We start from the raw sequence: 16,608 nt of genomic DNA on the forward strand, positions 1-16,608 counted from the left end.
GATAGGAGGTTTTGGTGTCTCCACGGCCTCTCTGGACAACAAGAAGAAAGGTGGGAGAAACTTCATCAATTCCTGGGGCAACATGGGCACTTCAGCCTCCATAGCTTACAGAACCAACTACATCCTTGGCTCCTACTACACAACCAGCAAGGGAGAAAAGATAAGAAATCCCTAAACTAAAGAGAGAAACTGCATGCAGAATAAATACATCTAGCAAGCCAGATGTGGAAACACCAACAAAAAATTACAATCCATACCAAGAAACAGGAAGAGATAGTCCAGTTAAAGGAACAAGATAAGCCTCCAGATGACATAAAGGAGTTGAGACAACTAATTTTAGATGTTCAAACAAATCTCCTTAATAAATTCAATGAAGTGGCTAAAGAGATTAAGGATATTAAGAAGACATTGGATGAGCACAAAGAAGAATTTGAAAGCATACATAGAAAAATAGGAGACCTTATGGGAATGAAAGGTGCAATAAATGAAATTAAAAATACACTGGAGACATATAACAGCAGATTTGAGGAAACAGAAGAAAGGATCAGTGAGCTCGAAGACATGGCCTCCAAAAGTGAACAAACAAAAGAACAGATGAAGAAAAGAATGGAAAAAATTGAACAGAGTCTCAGTTAACTAAATGACAGCAAGAGACGTGCAAACATACATGTCATGAATGTCCCAGAAGGAAAAGAGAAGGGAAAAGGAGCAGAAAGAATATTTGAAGAAATACTGGTAGAAAATTTCCCAACCCTAGTGAAGGACATAGATATCCATGCCCAAGAAGCACAACATACTCCCATCCGAATAAATCCAAATAGATCAACTCCAAGACACATACTAATCAGAATGTCAAATGCCAGAGACAAAGAGAGAATTCTGAAAGCAGCAAGAGAAAGCAATGCATAACATATAAGGATACCCAATAAGATTAAGTGCCAATTTCTCATCAGAAGCCATGGAGGCAAGAAGGCAGTGGTATGATATAAGATACTGCAGGAGAAAAACTGCCAGTTAAGGATTTTATACCCAGCAAGATTATCTTTTAAAAATGAGGGTGAGATTAGAATATTTACAGATAAACAAAACTGAAAGAGTTTATAACAAAAATACCAGCTTTGCAAGAAATACTAAAGGGAGTGTTACAACCTGAAAAGAAAAGACAGGATAGAGTGGCCTGGAAGAGAGTCTAGAAGTGACAACTGTATCAGTAACAGTAACTAAAAGTGTCAAATATAAAATCACAGACTAAATGCAAAGATCACAATTGATGAAATAAGAACTGCCTTTACAGTAATAATATTGAATGCTAATGGATTAAACTCCTCAATCAAAAGACACAGACTGGCAGAATGGATAAGAAAATATAAGCCATGTAAATGTTGTTTGCAAGAGACTCACCTTAGACCCGAGGATACCAGTAAATTGAAAGTGAAAGGTTGGAAAAAGATATTCCACACATGCAGTAACCAAAAAAAAAAAAAAAAAAAGCTGGGGTAGCTATACTTATATCAGATGACACAGACTTTAAAAGCAAAACTGTTATTAGAGACAAGAAAGGACATTACATATTAATAAAAGGGATGATTCACCAGGAAGAAATAACAATCATAAATATATGCACCTAACCAGGATGCCCCAAGATACATGAGGCAAACACTGGCAAAACTGAAGGAAGAAACAGACATCTCTACAATAATAGTTGGAGACCTCAATACACCACTCTCAGCATTGGATAGAGCATCTGGGCAGAAGATCAATAAAGAAACAGAGAGCTTGAATAATATGATAAATGGAGTAAACCTAATAGACAAATACAGAACATTTTACCCCAAAACAGCAGGATATACATTCTTTTCAAGTGCTCATGGATCTTTCTCCAGGATAGACCATATGTTGGGACACAAAGCAGATCTCAATAAATTCAAAAAAATTGAAATTATACAAAGCACTTTCTCTGATCATAATGAAGTAAAGTTGGAAATCAACAAGCAGCAAATAAAGGTAAAATTCACACATATATGGAGATTAAACAACACACCCTTACATAATCAGTGAGTCAAAGAAGAAATTTCAAGAGAAATCAATAACTATCTCTAAATGAATGACAATGAGAATACAACATATCAGAACCTATGGGATGCTGAAAAGATAGTGTTGAGAGGAAAATATATAGCCCTCAATGCTTACATTAAAAAAGAAGAAAGAGCTAAAATCAATAACCTAACTACACAACTGGAGGAACTAGAAAAAGAACAGAAAACTAATCCTAAAACAAGTAGAAGGAATGAAATAACAAAGATCAGAGCAGAAATAAATGGAATTGAGAACAAAAAAACAACAAAGAAAATTAACAAAACCAAAAGTTGGTTCTTTGAGAAGATAAGCAAAATCGACAGACCCTTAGCTAGACTGACTAAGAAAAAAAGAGAGAAGATGCAAATAAATGAAATAAAAAATGAAAAAGGGAACCTTACTACTGACCCCACAGAAATAAAGGAGATCGTAAGAGGATACTATGAACAACGTTATGCTAAAAAACTAGACAATGTAGATGAAATGGAAAACTTCCTAGGAATGTACAACAACCTACACTGACACTAGAAGAAATAGAAGACCTCAACAAACCGATCACAAGTAAAGAAATTGAAATAATCATCAAACAGCTCCCCAAAATGAAAAGCCCAGGACCAGACAGTTTCACAGATGAGTTCTACCAAGCATTCAAAGAAGATTTAATACCAATCTTACTCAAGCTCTTCCAAAAAATTCAGCAAGAAGGAATGCTACCAAACACATTCTATGAAGCCAATATCACCCTAATACCAAAGACAGATAAAGATATTACAAAAAAAAAAAAATTAGGCTCATTTCTCTAGTGAATACAGATGCAAAAATCCTCAATAAAATACTTGCTAATTGAATCCAACAACACATTAACAGAATCATCCATCATGATTAAGTGGGTTTTATACCAGGCATGCAAGGCTGGTTCAACACAAGAAAATCAATCAGCATAATACACCACATAAATAAATCAAAGAAGAAAAATCACATGATCTTATCAATTGATGCAGAATAGGCATTTGACAAAATACAGCATCCTTTCTTGAGAAAAATACTACAAAAAACAGGAATTGAAGGAAATTTTCTCAACATGATAAAGGCCATATATGGAAAACCCACAGCTAACATTGTACTCAATGGTGAAAGACTAATAGCTTTCCCACTGAGATCAAGGACAAGACAAGGATGCCCACTGTCACCACTGTTGTTCAATATAGTGCTAGAGTTTCTGGCTAGAGCAATCAGCAAGAAAAAGAAATAAAAGGCATCCAAATTGGAAAGGAAGAATTAAAACTTTCACTATTTGCAGATGATATGGTTGTATATCTAGAAAAACCTTTGAAATTTACAACAAAGCTGCTAGAGCTAATAAATGATTTCAGTAGAGTGTCAGGATACAAGATCAATATGCAAAATTCAGTGGTGTTTCTATACACTAATAATGCACAATCTGAGGAGGAAGTCAGGAAAAAAATTCCATTTACAATAGCAACTAAAAGACTCAAATATTTAGGAATAAACTTAACCAAGGATGCAAAGCATTAGTATTTAGAAAACTGTAATGTATTGCTAAAAGAAATTTTAAAAGACCTAAATAATTGGAAGAACATTCCATGCTCATGGATTGTAAGACTAATTATCATTAAGATGTCAATTCTACCCAAATTGATATACAAATTCAATGCAATCCCAATATAAATCCCACCAGCATTTTTAAAACAAATGGAAAACATAGTTATCAAATTTATCTGGAAGGGTAAGAGTCCCAAATAGCCAGAAACATCTTAAAAAGAAAAAATGAAGTTGGAGGACTCTCACTTCCAGACTTTAAATCATATTACCTAGCTACTGTGGTAAAAATAGCATGGTACTGGCATAAAGATAGACACATAGACCAATGGAACTGAATTGATGGTTCAAAAACAGACCCTCACATCTATGGCCAAGTGATTTTTGACAAGCCTGTCAAGCACTCCCAGTTGGCGCAGAACAGTTTATTCAAAAAATGGTGTTGGGAGAACTGGATATCTGTAGCCAAAAGAAAGAAAGAAGACCCCTACCTCACACCTTATACAAAAATTAACTCAAAATGGATCAAAGACCTAAATATAAAAGGAAGTAAATAAAGCTCCTAGAAGAAAAAGCAGGGAAACATCTTCAATAGCTGGTGGTAGGTGGTGGATTCTTAAAGCTTATACCAAAAGCACGAGTAACAAAAGAAAACATGGATAAATGGGACATCCTCAAATTTAAACATCTGTGTTTCAAAGAACTTCATCAAGAAGGTGAAAAGGCAGCTCAGTCAATGGGAGAAAATATTTGGAAACCACTTATCCGATAAGGGTTTGATTTCCATTCTATATAAAGAGATCATACAACTCAACAATAAAAGAGCAAGCAATCCAATTTAAAAATGGGCAAAATATTTAAATAGACATTTCTCCAAAGAGGAAATACAAAATGGCCAAAAAAACACATGAAAAAATGTTCCACATGACTAGCTATTAAGGAAATGCAAATTAAAACAATGAGATATCATCTAACACCACATAGAATGGCCATTATTTTAAAAACAGACAATAATAAGTCCTGGAGAGGATGTGGAGAAACAGAAGCACTCCTTCACTGTTGGTGGGAGTGTAAAATGGTGTAGCCTCTGTGGAAGACAGTTTGGCAGTTCCTCAGGAAGCTAAGGATAGAACTGACATAAGATCCAGCAATTCCTCTACTAGGAATATATCTGAAAGAACTAAAAACTATGACACAAACAGACATCTGCACACCAATGTTCATAGCAGCGTTGTTCACAATTGCCAAAAGATGGAAACAACCCAAGTGTCCATCCACCAATGAATGGATAAACAAAATGTGGTATATACGTTACAATGGAATACTATGCTGCAATATGAAGAAATGAAATTGGGACATATGTGATAACATGGATGAGTCTTAAAGACATTATACTAAGCTAAGTAAGCCAGACACAAAAGGACAAATATTGATGGTCTCATTAATATGAACTAAATACAAATAATAAACACATGGAATTAGAACTTAGAGTATAAATTATAAGGAGATAAGAGGAGGGTTGAGAAGAAGTATGGATGCTTAATGTATGTAGAAGTTTTAATTAACTTGACTGCAAAAGTGTGGAGATGGATAGAGTTGATAGTAACACATCATAGTAAGTAACAACTGGTTTATAAATGAAATTGTGACTGAAAAAGCTAGTCTGGGGAAGTAAATGTCGATAGAAAGAAAGCTAGAGAATAATCTAGGGACTGAATAACACAGTGACCCCAGAGGCAGTTGAGAATTGTGGTTAAGGGTACAAATGCAAGAGAGTCCTTCTGTTAGCTAGAGTAGATGTACATCACTATTGCAGGGTGATGGGAATATGGAGAAATATGGGAAAACTACAATTGGTGTGATCTATAGAGTGTGGTTAACAGCAATACTATAACATTCTTGCATTAATGCGAAGATATACTGTGTTGATATGGAGGTGTACGGAAAAAGTGTGCCAAATGCATGCTATGGACCATGATTGGTGATAATAGTCTAATGATATTATCTCATAATCTGTAACAAATGTTTCACCAACGTGGAGTTGTATGGAAAATCTACACATCTGTATGATTGTTTTGCAAGTTCACAATATCTGTAACAAAAATACACTTTAAAAAATAGTATGGGTTGGGGGAAAAATACACCAAATGTAAGATAAGAACTATAGTTGGTAGTAATATTTTGACGATGCTCTTGCATAGTTTGTAACAAATGTTTCACACCAATGCAAAGAGTTGGTGGAGGGGTGATGTATGAGACCCTTGTGTGATGTTATATATGTTTATTTTGTAAGTTCACAATCTTTACTATACACTTACTGTTTATGTGTGTTCATGTATGAATGATATACTTCAATTTTAAAAAATCAATTATGGGAAGTGTATGTGGCTCAAATAATTGGGCTCCCATCTACCATATAGGAGGTCTAGGGTTCAATTCCTAGGACTTCTTGGTGAAGGCAAGCTGGCCCATATGGCAAGCTGGCCCAAGCAGAGAGCTGGCTCAGCAAGATGACACAACAAAAAGAGACACAGAGAAGAGAAAGAGATAATAAGAGACACAGCAGACCAGAGAGCTGAGGTGGTACAACAGATTGAGCACCTCTCTCCCACTATAGAAGGTCCCAGGATCAGTTCCCAGTGCCACCGAAAGAGAAGACAAGCAGACACATTAGAACATACAGCGAATGGACACAGAGCATGGGGGAGAGGGGAGGAATATTTATTTAAATAAATCTTTTTAAAAATCTATTATATTTCTATACTTTAGCAATGAACAACCTGAAAATATAATTAAGGGAAGGAGGTGTAGCTCAGTGGTTAAGCACCTACTTCCCATGTACCAAGTCCTGAGTTCAATCTCCAGTGCCTCCTAAAAAAAGCAAACAAAGAAAACAATTCAATTTACAATAATATCAAGAAGAATAAAATTCATTAAACAAAAGAAGTGTAAGATATGTATATTGAAAACTAAACATCACTGAAGAAATAAGGGAGATCCAAATAAATGGAACGACATCCCATGCTCATAGATGGGAAAAGTTAATATTGTTAAGATGGAAATACTCCCCAAATCAATCTAAGAGTCAACTCAATCCCTATCAAAATTCCAGGTGCCTCTTTGAAGAAGTGGACACGGTGATCCAAATATTCATATGGGAATACACAGGACCCACAATAGCCAATACAATCTTGAAAAAGAAAAACAAAGTTGAAGAATTCATACTTCCCAATTTCGAAACTTATTACAAAGTCATATAATAAAGATAGAGTGGTACTGGCATTAAGGGTAGTGTATTAGCCAAAGGGGTGCTGATGCAAAATACCAGAAATCTGTTGGCTTTTATAAAGGGTATTTATGTGGGGTAGAAGCTTACAGTTACCAGGCCATAAAGCATAAGTTACTTCCTCAACAAAGTCTGTTGCCACATGTTAGAGCAAGATGGCTGTCCAGTGTCTGCAAGAGTTCAGGCTCCCTCTTCCTCTCTTGGTTCCATGGTCCCAGCTTCTTCCAATATCAACTGTAGGCTGGGATAAGTCTTGTATCTTTCCCAGGGCTCATTTCTCTCTGGACTCAGCTACTCTGCTCTCTCCACAAGGCCAGCTCTAGACTATCAGGTGAATGGCTCCTCTCTCTTCCCAGTCTCCAGGATGAAAACTCCAACTAACTAATCTGTCTTGTCATTTTCAACATCCTACTGACATGGCCCAATCAAAGCTTTAAACATAATTTAACCAAGTAAGAATGAAACCTCTGAATCCAATGCAATCTAATGTACCCAGAGAAAAAGACCAATTTGCAAACATAATCCAATATCTATTTTTGGAATTCATAAATAATGCCAAACTGCTACAGATAGATATATAGATGAATGAATGTGAATTGGGAGCCCAGAAATAAATTCTTACATTTATGGTCAAGTGCTTTTCAACAAGAGAACTGAGACAAAAAAAGAGGAAAGAACAGTCTTTTCAACAAAAAGTTCTGGATGGGATATCTACATGAAAAAAAAAAAAAAAGAAGTTAGGTCCCTTTCTTAAACCAAACACAAATATTAACTCAAAATGGAACATACCTAAATGCAATAGTTAAACTATAATAGTCTTAGAAGAAATGTAAGAGTAAATCTTCCATCACCTTGATTTAGGCAATGCTTTCCTGGATATGAATCAAAAGCACAAGCAACAAAAGAAAAAATAGATAAGTTGGTCAATATTAAAATTGAGCAATTTTGTACCTTAAAGAACACTATCAAGAAAGTGAAAAGACATTTGTGGGAGAAAAGGATGAGAGAAAATATTTTCAAACCATATATTTGATAGGGACTGGCATCAAAAATATTCAAAGAATTTTTAAAACAAAAAAAGCCAATTTAAAATGGGCAAAAACAATAAAATAAAACAAACAAACAAAAACAAAAAGAAATAAAATGGACAAAGAATTTGAATACACATTTCTCCAAAGAAGATATACAAATGGTTGATAAGGACATGAAAAGATGCTCAACATCATTAGTCACTAGGGAAATACAAATCAAGACCACAATTAAATACCTCTCCACACTCATTAGATAGCTGTAATAAAAAAAAAACATGGCAAAAACAAACGCTTTCAAAGAGGAGGATAAATTAGAACACATATACATTGTTGGTGGGAATGTAAAATGGGTATAGCCACTTTGGAAAACAGTTTGTTAGTGCCTTAAAAAGTTAAACCTAGAGGTATTATATCAGCCAGTAATTCCATTACTAGGTATATAGTCAAAAGAATTGAAAACATATGTCCAGTTAAATACTTATACATGAATGTTCATATCAGAATTATTCATTATAGCCAAAATGGGGAAACAATCCAAATGTCCATCAATTAATGAATGGACAAAGAAAACATAGTATGTACATACAATGGAATATTATTCATCCATAAAAAGGAATGAAGCATAGATACAGCTACTATGTGGATGAACCTTGAGGACATTATGCTAAGTGGAAAAAGCCAGATACAAAAGGCCACTTGTTATATGATCCCATTTATATGAAATGTTCAGACTAGGCAAATTCATAGAGACAAAAAGCAAATTAGTGGTTTCCAGAAGCTGGGAGAAGTGGGAATGGAGACTGGCTGCTAATGGACATGGTTTTCTTCTTGAAGTCATGAAAAAATTTAATTAAATAGTGATGATGGTTGCACAACTTTTAAAATATATTAAAAAACACAGAATTCTACAGTATGAAAGAGTGAATTTAATGGTATATGAATTATATCTCAATTATTAAAAAATACATCATAATACATTGATAATATAAGGGAAGTAAAACAGTAGAACTAAATCCAGGTAATTATAATTAAGGCAACTGGATTAAACTCACTAACAAGAAGACAGAACCTTTTTGATGAGATGTTTTTTCAATCCAGCAATATATTCTATAAACAGCATTTTAAAAAGAGAAGACAAAAAGCCTGAAAAAAAGGAATGGAGAAAAATATGTGTTGAATGCCAAATTGATGGTAAGTGGTTAGAAACAGACAAAATAAGCAAATATGGCAAAGATTTAAATAAAATGATTGATAACCAATAAACATAAATGCAAATTCTTTTTAACACATAGTTATTTTCACACACACACAAACGCACATGGGCAGCAGACTTGGCCCAGTGGTTAGGGCATCCGTCTACCACATGGGAGGTCCATGGTTCAAACCCCGGGCCTCCTTGACCCGTGTGATGAGCTGGCCCATGCACAGTGCTGATGAGCACAAGGAGTGCCCTGCCATGCAGGGGTGTCCCCGCGAAGGGGAGCCCCACGCACAAGGAGTGTTCCCCATAAGGAGAGCAGCCCAGCGTGAAAGAAAGTGCAGCCTGCCCAGGAATGGCACTGACACAACAAGACAATGCAACAAAAAGAAACACAGGTTCCTGTGCTGCTGACAACAACAGAAGCAGACAAAGAAGACACAGCAAATAGACACAGAGAACAGACAACTGGGGGTGGGGGAAGGGGAGAGAAATAAATAAATCTTAAAAAACAAACAAACAAACAAACACACATGTATGAATTAATATATACTAGGCCACCAGGAAACCTCAATAAATTTCAAAGAATCACTATCTTTTTGCCAATGTTTTTGGATCCACAAGAAAAAAAAATTAGAAATCAAATACGATAGCCCTTTGAAAATCTATCTTCTGATATCTGATATAGGAGAAAGTTGATACAGATATAAGATTGATGAAGTTAGATATATAAAAATCCTGTTGTCTTTAATTTGATTTGGAGATATCAGTATTAACTCATCTGCTCTTATCATTGAAAAATATATTTCCTAGCTCTTTCTAATAAAAAGCCCTAAGAACCACTACCAACCCAGCAGCAATGAGCACCCCTGGTATCCAGATTGTGGTCTCTAAATATTATTTCCCACTAAAATGGATCAGTGGTCCTGCAGTGATGTCTAATTTCAGGTGTGGGACAGAAGATATAAAGGATGAGCTTGGAACATCTTGACATGCCAGAGAACAAAAGTAGCTATCAGACTACTAAAAATGTATGGTAAGGATTCAGGAGCCAAATGGAAGAGACTACTACTGTCCAAAGATGGGACAATTTAAGCATTGCAAGATTAATAACTACAATGGTTTGAAACACATTAAATATTTTTAAATCCAGAATTACATAGTGATACCTACAATGAAGAACAAACAAGGAAAAACTCATTAGGCACCTTGGAGAAGGCTAGGGAACAACCACATTATTCTGAACACTGTTAAATAAAAGGTAAGAATGTAGCTTTTATCCTATACTTCAAGATAGTCAGTATTAAAACTGTCCTTCAGTGTGACCAAACACTCGATGAGAGGAAGATTCTTTTTAGCAAATTATTCCAATTAATCAATGAAGAAAGAATATAGGATTAGAAAATTACTCCTGACAAAATTTGGGGTCTAGGGAATGATCATCAATAGCTGATAACATTACAAAAAGAGACAACCAGACTTGCAACTTCTCAGGAATATATACCATACAACCTATGAAATATTTTTGCCAAAAGAGTGGGGGGTGGTTTGAAATAAAGGTGGCCTTGCATTTGTAATTGTTGAAGCTGGGTAATACATACATGTGAGCTCATTATACTATTCTCTGTTCTTTTGTACATGTTTGAAATTTTCCATAATAACAGGTTTTTTTTTAAGTACCTGTGCCTGGAAACTAAAAGGTTTTTTACTAAATAACCTTTAGTTAAAGAGGAAATCACAAGGGAAATTTAAAAATACTGAGAGATGAATGACAATTAAAGCTCCACTTGTCAAATATAAGGTTTACAACTAAAGTTTACTTTTGGAGAGATTTATAACTTTGAATACATATATCAGAAAAGCAAGAAATATCTCAAATAGGTGTGCATTCAACTCGAAGGGCTAGAAAATGTGCAAATCCAAAGAAATAAAAGGAAAAAAATAATAAAGTTAAGTGCATAAATCAGTGAATTTGAAAATGGGGAAAATATCATACAGTTCTCTGAAAAGAATAATATGATAGACAATCCTCTAGTAGACCAATTTAAAAAAATAGAGTTGCAAATATGCAAAACACAGAATGAAAAGAAGAAAATAACTACAGACTTCGAGATATATATATTGTTTAATTTATAAAAGACCATCAAGAATGATATATCAATAAATTAGAAAATCTAGATAAAATGGATAAATATCTGCAGAGGTATAAAATAACAATATTGGTGCAAGAACAAATGTGAACAAACCAAAAACTATTAGAGAAATAAGAATGATAAAACTCCTCCCATCCCAGTGCCCCCAAAACCCGAGGATCAAATCATTTTGTAGGTGCAGTTTATCAAACTTCCAAGAACACATAACCAACTCTGGTTTATAAAAGTTGCTCTAGAAATTTAAATAGAGGGAATGTTCTTTACCTCATTTTATGAGGCTAATATAACTCTGACACCAAAACTGGATATGGTGAAAATAAGAAAAGAAAATATGGGCCGATTCACTTATGAATGTGGATGCAAAAATCCTAAGTATAAAATTTGCAAACTGAATCTAATAGTAAATTCTTAAAAAAATACAAAATGATCAAGCAGTGTTAATAACAGGAATGCAAGGGTGGGTCAACATCAAAAAGAATACCAATGTAATTCATCACATTGCAAGACTGAGGAGAAAAAGTCACAGTCATCTCAACAGATGCAGAAGAAAGTATCAAAGTCTAATATTTGTTCATTAATTTTTTTAAAGTAGGAAAAGGTAACTTTCTTAACAAAATATACCAAAAACAAATAGGAAACATTATACAACCAAAAATCATGCCAAATGAACTAAGAAAAACAAGAAGTATAAAATCTAAAATGGAAAATATCATGATTTGCTCATTATATAATCACTCACAGAGAAAATTCAAAGGCATCACTATACTCCAAAAACTAAAGAAAATTGAGATAGACAGTTGAATTTAAAAATTAATGTGTAAAATCAATGATATTCCTCTAAACCTGCAATAACAAACTAGAAAAGAAGATACCATTTACTCTGGCCTTACAGGAGAAAGAAGGGTGGAGGGAGGTGGGGGGCGGGGAGAGGAAGGCAGAAAGAGAGAGGAAGGGAGGAAGAGGAGGGAGGGAGGAAGGGAGGCAAGGAAGGAAAGAAAGGAACCTAAAAATTAAACCATCTAAGTTGTACAAGATCCAATAAAGACAAATTTAACACAAAATAGACAACTAAATGGAAAATATACCACATTCATGGATGGGCTAACTGGGATAACATAGCTTTTTTTTTTGGAAAAAAAAATCACTTTATTCTAATTAGTTCACAGATAGTAACATCACAGCAAGTGGTTTAAGGAGGCACACAAACATGTGTCCATCCCCAAAATCTACACCATCTCAGTGGACTTCTATACAGCAAGAACTCCCTCTTCCATTGTTACTGTGAAGCAAGGAAGTGATTACTGACAGAGGAGAGGTTTAACTAGTGGCTTTATACTTTATATTTTCACTAGCAATTCTAGTTTTATACTAATAATTTGGTCCTAAGAGCAGATTTTCCATTTCTTCATTTTCGACTTCTTGATTAGGCTACCCATTTGCAAATCCACACTGCTTCAGCACCTCGCTGAAACTCTCACAAAGTTTAAGGTCACCCTGGTTCTGGGCACACCCCAAAAACTGTTTCATCTCAGGGAAGTAAGGGCCAAACTGCTGCTGCTGCTGCTGGTGTGCAGCGGGGCTCCCTGCGGCTCCTGGTAAGTGAGGTCGTGCCTTGAGGGCTCAGCATTCCTCCCTCCACTGAAGTCCCAGTGACAGCAGGGCCCAGTGTGAGCCCGACAGCAAAGCCACAGCCAGCCAGCTGCAGTGGTTGCCATCTGGGCCATCAGACCCGGCTCCCGGGGCCCAGCAGCAGGTGAGCCAAGTGCCGCTGATGGGCCGCTGCTGGCGCTGAGCTGCTGGTGCTGGCCTGGGGGCAGCTCTCCTCCGGGGCCCCCGCTGGCCGGAGGGGCCACGCGTGAGGTCCAGCTCTGGCTTCCACGGGCATCACAACCTTGCAGTGGCTCAGCTTCTAGAAGGGGGAAAGTCTCCATAACTTAGCTTTAAAAAGACGTCAAGACTATCTAAATTAAACTATAAATCCATTACAGCTATAAGCATTAGCCTAGCAAGATTAGGAAAGGGGAGAGTCAAGATTTTAAAATTGATTTTAAAATTTATATAGAATAAAGGTCCAAAATACCTAAAACATTTTTAGGAAAAGAACAAGGTGGGAAATGTACTCAACCAGAAAATAAGATATCTACCAAAGACATAGCATGAAAAAATGCATATTTTATACTGGCACAGGACAAACAAATGGATTAAAGGAACACAACAGAAGAAAGACTGGAAACAAATTCATGTATATATGCAAGTTTAGCATTTGCAGAAGTGGGGGAAACATATACCATTTAGTAAATGATGTTTGGAAAACTGGTTTACACTCTGGAGAAAATTAAGTTGAATCCTCTCCCACAAAAACAAAGAAATAAACACCTACATGTGGCAAGTAAAAGTATGATGCAAATAAACTATAGATGCATATTTTTGGACTTTTCTTAAACTAGAATCACAAACCACAAACCCAGAGTGGGGGAAAGGGGCACTAAATTATGCTATAACAAAATCCAAGACATTCTCAACAACAGACTCCATAGACACATTTAAAGATGGGGGACAGATTGGTAAAAGGTATTTAGACTTGTCCTAAGATTAACAAGGTCTGTACAGACGGGGGAGGGGTAATATCCCGAACTCTGAAACCATGTGTATGATTTTTCTGTAAACCCACTATTGCTCTAAAAATAAAATTTTAAATTTTAAAAAAGAAAGTAATGTTCACAATATGTGAAAATTGCAAATCTGCCAGAAAATGGAGACCCAAAGATAAAAAATGGTCAAAAATAACAATGATCAAAAATAACAGAAGGATAACCTAAAGGATTATAAGCATATAAAGCTCAACATCACTAGACTTTAAAGAAAGGCAAAAGAAGGAAGATTTGCAAACAGTAAAAAGCTGAATAACATGAAGTGATGGGGAGGCTGCGGGGAAAATGGGAACCTTCCCTACTAGTAAGAGCCTACCCTGTGCAGCCATTCAGGAGAGCAGTCTAAACAGTTCAGCAATAGCACTTCTGGGTTGAAACGTCAGGCACATTCTCACAAATGCCCAGGGATTTAGGTCAGTGTCCACCACAACATTGTTAGAGATAACAAGGAGTTGGTGACAACCTAGGTAACCCTCACTAGGGGAATGTATAAATTAGAATGATAAAATACCCTGCAGGTCAGAAAATAATGAACTAGATTTACATATAGCAATATGAAGTGCTCATGCCAATGTAAAGTGTGAAAAAGTAAGAAATATAATTGAAATTTATAGAATGGTTATGTAAATGAAACACAAACACACAGGCTCTTTCACTTGAGTTTTCAAGGATACACACGTACAAAAGTGTATGGCTTGTACCAGCGCATTGCTCCATGCCAGGATTAGCATTTTTACCGGATTCTGTGTGAATGGTGCCCTCTGGAGCATAGCCCCAGAGTACAGGAATGGTGTCCCCTGGAGTTGTGCAACATGGCAGCCTCGAATACATAAGATGGTTTGGAAGGTCACAGATTAAATAAACTGCAATCGGTTCCCAGGGTGGGAGCAGGAAAAGAGGAGAAAGGGGGAAATGAGGTAAAATAAAATAAGGTAGAAGAAGGCCTTTGCACAAACGACAGATAGTAGTATGGCCTGAGAAAGAAATATGATCAGCCCAATGCTATGGCCCTCAGGGGGGTATGAGACAGAGGAGACTTGAGCTGAAATTCACCCTTATAAATCCTGCTAAGGCATTTGGATTTTATCACAAAAGCTATGGGGGATCCTGGAAGTGTCTGAAACAGGAAAGATCTGCATTTTAGAAAGGTCCCTTGGGAATGTTCTGGAGGGCTGGAGCCTGGGGCAGTGGTCCTTCGTAGGCAACCTAAGCGGGGTCTCCACGCATGCAGCGGAGTCCACGTGGCCAAAGAAGCCCTATGCCAGGTGTGTGGACCTAGCCCCGTGGGCCCAGGGCCTTGGAAGGCTCAGCACTCCCTTCCTGAGCCTCAAGCACCCAAACACTCAACCAGGAATAAGGCCTGGGTAAAAGCGCTGGGGCAGCTCCGACTCGGCACGGTTGGCACCGCCTTGCAGATGTGACTGTGAATAAGTGAGCACTGTCTGCCCCGATGACCAAGGTGTCCATATCGTTGGCAGACTATGCCCCTGTGCCCTGCAGAGCACCAGCTGGGGGCATTCAGTCCAAATCTCCATGTTGACACATGTGGTATCATTTTTTGGTGAGATTTTTCTCCACTGGCAAGGGAAGGCCTCGCCTCTCACAGACAACTGCCCAAACATTCACAGAGAAATGAGTCCTCCTTTATCTTTTCCCGACTCCTCAGCTAATAGCTATTTCCTAGCTCTGGGATTTTGAGAAAACCATTCCCCTCCCCGGTGGAGGCAGTTGGATAGGGCTATGTAATCTCGGCAGCCCTTCCAGTGCCAACACCGGGTCTTGGGAAGGCCGGGCCTCTGGGCGTGCTGAACACCTGTGGTGTACGACGTGCCTTGGATGGGGCAGCCAAAAGAGCACAAGGTTTGGAGTCTGGCTCAGGTTGGACTCCTGCATCTGCTGCTTACCAGCTGGTGACATGAGTTTCTTCATTTGTAAAAATAGAGCTTCAAAAGTTCTACCGCACAAGAATAACGCAGAGATAATGCATGTGAAAATACTTAGCACAAGGGTCTGGCACTTCAAAATCTCAGCAAAAGTTGGTTCCTTCCCACCCTCCTTCCTTTCTGTTTAGGAAAACAAATTTCAGGAATTGTCATGATCAAATCTTCCCTTTTCAAGAACTTAAGAGTGAGCTCACGTGCAGGATCATGTAAAGAAGAAATTCCTAGGAAAATCTAAATAACTATTTTATTAGAAATTATTAATAAACAAATGTGTTTATATCTTTATTTTATTTTTGATAGAGGTGAGTAGGGAGAAGTTCACAATTAAGAATCTTTTATGACATCACCTTCTAAGAATAACCTTTTCTGCTAGACTCAAAGAAAAAGATACTGAATGCTTTCTTTAATCCTGCTCATGTGCAATTTTTTGCCTCTCCTGCTCCCACAGATCTTTATCAGACTCTGGTATGAGACAAGCCTTCTATTATTAAGCAGGTGCTCAGGGAAGCAAAGGAAATGGGAAGGAGAAAAACACTTCTGATTGGCTGACCCTACCTTTCCTTCTAAGGGTATTTTAAGTCAGTGATTGTCAGCCCTGGGTTCCTAAGGCCACAAAGAATTAATCAAGTAATTTTGATTATAACATTTTCTTAATGCAGTTTGATATTTTTTATGAATTCCAAAAACAAGCATTCTGTTGGTAAACTAGT

The 16,608-nt window shown here is 36.8% G+C and overlaps 1 pseudogene; it reads right to left on the minus strand.

The window, feature by feature from the left end:
* Positions 1-12,415: 12,415 nt before the first annotated feature.
* LOC101425481 (coiled-coil-helix-coiled-coil-helix domain-containing protein 2 pseudogene) lies at positions 12,416-13,235 on the minus strand (annotated as a pseudogene).
* Positions 13,236-16,608: the final 3,373 nt, after the last annotated feature.

The sequence above is a fragment of the Dasypus novemcinctus genome, chromosome 10 (genome assembly GCF_030445035.2).
Source record: "Dasypus novemcinctus isolate mDasNov1 chromosome 10, mDasNov1.1.hap2, whole genome shotgun sequence".
Classification (NCBI taxonomy): Eukaryota; Metazoa; Chordata; class Mammalia; order Cingulata; family Dasypodidae; genus Dasypus; species Dasypus novemcinctus.